This window comes from Lissotriton vulgaris, unplaced genomic scaffold (genome assembly GCF_964263255.1).
Source record: "Lissotriton vulgaris unplaced genomic scaffold, aLisVul1.2 SCAFFOLD_259, whole genome shotgun sequence".
Lineage (NCBI taxonomy): Eukaryota > Metazoa > Chordata > Amphibia > Caudata > Salamandridae > Lissotriton > Lissotriton vulgaris.
The window spans coordinates 1,783,307-1,787,649 of NW_028247892.1; positions in this window are offsets into that span (position 1 = coordinate 1,783,307).

Here is a 4,343-nt window from a genome sequence, read left to right on the forward strand (position 1 = left end):
TTACCTTGCAGACAAAAATGACCACGATGGGGTACAATCCAAATCGGAGATGACCCTTTCCTTCGCTGCTTATCACCCAGACTAACACCATATCCAGTCACGTTCCATCCAATATAAGCTAGTGTCTCATCTTTGGGAATAGTTTCATAGGAATCGATACCTCTAATCATATCCACTATTCCCTTCACTAGAGCACTATTACTCGGACTATCTTTCATAGAACGCAGGGGATAGACTTCATGGGCATAAATAAACATCGTCCTATATGCCCATACAGACCCATTATAGCTGAATGGCAGAACCAAATAAGGGATACCTTTATCTGCAGTATGAGGCATAAGCCCACACACCCAACAATTAGTGGTATTCACTACCAACTGATGCTGATGCAGGAGCTGCACAAAGGAATTATTAACAAATTCTGATCTTCTAACAGATTCATGTTCAGGCAAAGATGAAAAGAATGCAAAGAAGTAGTAGTAGGAAGAGACATAGGTTGTGTGGTGGGTGTAAACGTCACTTGGAAAGAAAAAATAACGTATCCCACCAAAAACATCATCATGCTAAGTAGCATTTAAAGACACGTTATAAAAAAACATTTTCTATGCATCAATTTACACAGTCTCGTCTTAAAATTCATTTCTACAACAGCTCTCTCGATCTCAAAAAACTCCATCCTCTAACCGTGCTGTTCGCAGCAGTTGGTTCTCTTCAGTCAGGTGTACGTCTGTAAGTCCCAGGGAATGCCCTAGAACAAACCAGAACCGTCAACCTTGTGTCTACACGGCCTGAAACTCCAAGGCTTGATACCGCGACCCTACAGCTGAACCCGGATGGCGGTTTGAAAAAGAAAAATAGGCCAAAACAGCTTTTTGGATGCGAGAGCGTAGCTTTCTAAAAGCAAAAAAGGAATTATATTAGTCCATTGTTTCTTGGACGTAGATTATAGCGGCCTTTACCAGGCAATGTCTCATCACGAAAACAACAACTCAGGCTCAGTAGTGTCTAATCTCGAAGGAGGAGGAACAGCTGCTTGCAAAATATCGTCGTCCTCCCGCTCAGGGCTTGTCCCGACCAAACGTGCGTCACTGAATGGGACGAATCTTGGCACAGTCTCTGTGTCTTAGTCACCAACACCTTCCTGGACCCACTGGTCGTATGGCAGAGGTAAAGAAACCCTCTTACAATGTACCCCGTGGATCCAGTTATTCTTGCCGTGCACCCTTACTGCAGTACGCGTTGACAGAAACACCTGGTGAGGTCCAGTCCAGCGGGACTGATCATTCTTTGTCCGCTGGAAGTTGCGTACTAGTACCCACGAACCAGGGTCAATGGCGTGTCCTGGATCTTCGGATGCTTGTGGAAGTGTATCGTAAACCTGTTGGTGTAAGACACGCAATTTAGCCGTCAGGTCATACAAATAGTCAATCAGCACATGATATTCGATCTCGCAAAATTTTGTCGGCCTCGGCACTCCCCACACATTTGTCGGGCGACCAAACACAATCTCGTAAGGGCTAAGGCCCACACGAGAATGTACTGTAGTTCTTGTTGACAAAAGTGCCAACGGCAAAGCATCAGGCCATTGGAGACCAGAACTCGCCTGAATCTTGGCTAATTTCAGCTTCAGAGTGCCATTATAGCATTCGACTAAACCAGCTGATTGGGGGTGATTTGCAGCATGAAATTTCTGCTTAATGCCCAAACCTTCACACACTCTCTTGATGACTTGACCCACAAATGCACTCCCGTTATCACTCCACACCATCCTTGGCAATCCAAATCTAGGGAAAAATTCCTTGAGCAAGACTTTTGCTGTGGATAAGGCAGTATTATCTTTTAGGGGGTACGCCTCTACCCATCTTGAAAAAAGGCACAGACAACCACAAGGACGTATTTTAAATTATTACATCTCTCCATGTGGATGAAATCAAATTGCAACACCTCGAACGGATACATCGGAGGCGCAAAATGACCAGCTGGAGTTGGGGTTCCCTTGCCAGGATTATACATCAGACAAACCATACAATTCTTGACCACATTCTTCGCACACTTAGGAATTCCAGCATTCTGCCATACTGGAGCCAATAACTTACAAATCCCTTTCGCACTAATGTGAGCCATTTCATGTGCCATCGTAACCACGGCTAGCACGCACGCATCAGGTAACAACCATCGGCGATGCTCTGACAACTCAACCCAACAACCAGTCGCATCCAACTTTCCCATACTCTCTCTCCATACACTCAATTCTTTCTCAGTAGCTTCGGCCTGAATTGACTTCACACTTTCTATCGTATCCTCACACATTCCTCTATCCGGAACCCATCTCGCCGGCCCTGCAACATACATTCGACTCATCACATCTTTCGTCGTCTCTTTCGCAACTTCATCCGCAAACGCATTACCACGACCAACATCATCGGTAACCTTCTTATGTGCACTGCATTTCACGATCGCAACTTGCGTCGGCAACGTAAGTGACTCAAGAAGTTCATTCACCAACTGTCCATGCTGAATCTTCGTACCATGAGACGTAAGGAACCCACGTTCCTTCCATAAACGCCCAAAACTATGGGCCACACCAAACGCATACTGGCTATCGGTATACACAGTCACTCTCTTTCCCTTCGACAACACACACGCTCTCGTCAGTGCAATCAACTCTGCTGCTTGAGCTGAATTCTGTGGTACACGCGCAGTTTCAACAATCGTCTGCAAAGTCGTAACCGCATATGCTGCAGTCGTATCGCCATTCAGAAGCTTAAAACATGAACCATCCACCCATAAGGTACCATTAGACTTCGCAAGAGGAGTAACTTTCAGATCAATTCTACCCTTCGTTTCTTCCTCTGTCCTGAGAAAGCAATCATGCTGTTCCTGAACATCTGTCTCTACAGAAATCGGCAACAACGTAGCTGGATTCAACGTGTTGCATCGCTTTATATGCACATGACTCGCCAAAAGCATCAACTCATAACCTGACAATCGTGCACTAGTCAAGTGCTGGGTTTTTGTTCTATTTAACAAAGTATCCACTGCATGTGGAACCATCACAATCAACGTATTATCCATCACCAGACCAGCAGACTGTCGATAGAAACAGCTGCTGCTGCTGTAGCTCTCAAACAACTCGGCAGCACTCTAGCTACCGGATCCAAAGTCGACGAAAAATATGCACACGGACGCTGCTTGTCGCTAAATTGCTGAGTCAAAACTGACAATGCACAACCCTCTCTCTCGTGAACATAGAGTGTAAAAGGCTTACTGTAGTCGGGAGTACCCAACACAGGAGCCGAACACAATGTATTACGTAATTCAGAAAAACTTTTCTGGCATTCATCAGACCAAGGAAGAGGATTTGGAGTATCCTTAAGAGTAAGTGCTAACATCGGCTTCGCAAGTAATGAAAAGTTCGGAATCCATTGTCTACAGTATGAAGTAATACCCAAGAAAGCACGCACTTCTCTCTGAGTGGTTGGCACAGGCATTTGCGTAATCGCTTGAATTCGTTCTGGGGTCAATCTTCTTCCCTCCTTCGACAAGAGATGACCTAAGTAGGTCACTTCTTGGCGGCAATACTGCAACTTCGAAAGTGACACTTTATGATGAAGGTCAGACAAATGTCGCAACAAAGAAAGAGTAGCTTCTTTACAAATCTCCTCATCGTCAGCAGCAACTAAAAAATCATCCACATACTGAATAAGAGCGACACCAACAGGCAAAACAATCGCATCAAGCTGTGTTTTCAAAGGTTGACTATAGATGGAGGGACTTTCACAATACCCTTGAGGAGCGCGCTTAAACCGGAAGCTTCGGCCTCCTAAAGAAAAGCCAAAAATATCTCTGCTCTCCTCGGCAATCGGAATACTGAAGAAAGCATTCTTCAGATCTATCACCGAAAAACATGTAACTGAAGCAGGAATCATAGTCAGTAAAGCAGTAATATCCGGAACAATAGGAAACTGTGGCACAACAACCTTGTTCACTTCTCGAAGATCGATCACAAACCTATACACAGGCGGCTGAAAAGAGTCAGTACACTTTAAAACAGGCAAAACAGGACTATTACACACATTACCTCGCGTTTCTTCAATCACACCTTTCTCAATCAGATCATAAATGATCTCTAAAAGCGCTCTTTCACCATCGCTAGAAATCCTATATTGGGGAATACTTGGCAATCTAGCATGTGCTTCAAGCGTCACAACATAAGGTGGAATCTCCAAAAGACCCACATCATTAGGACCAGTAGCCCAAAGAATATCAGGGAGAGAACGCAATTCCAGTGGAAGCCGATCTTTAGACAAATACATCGGAGAGATCACTTTCTTACCCAATGT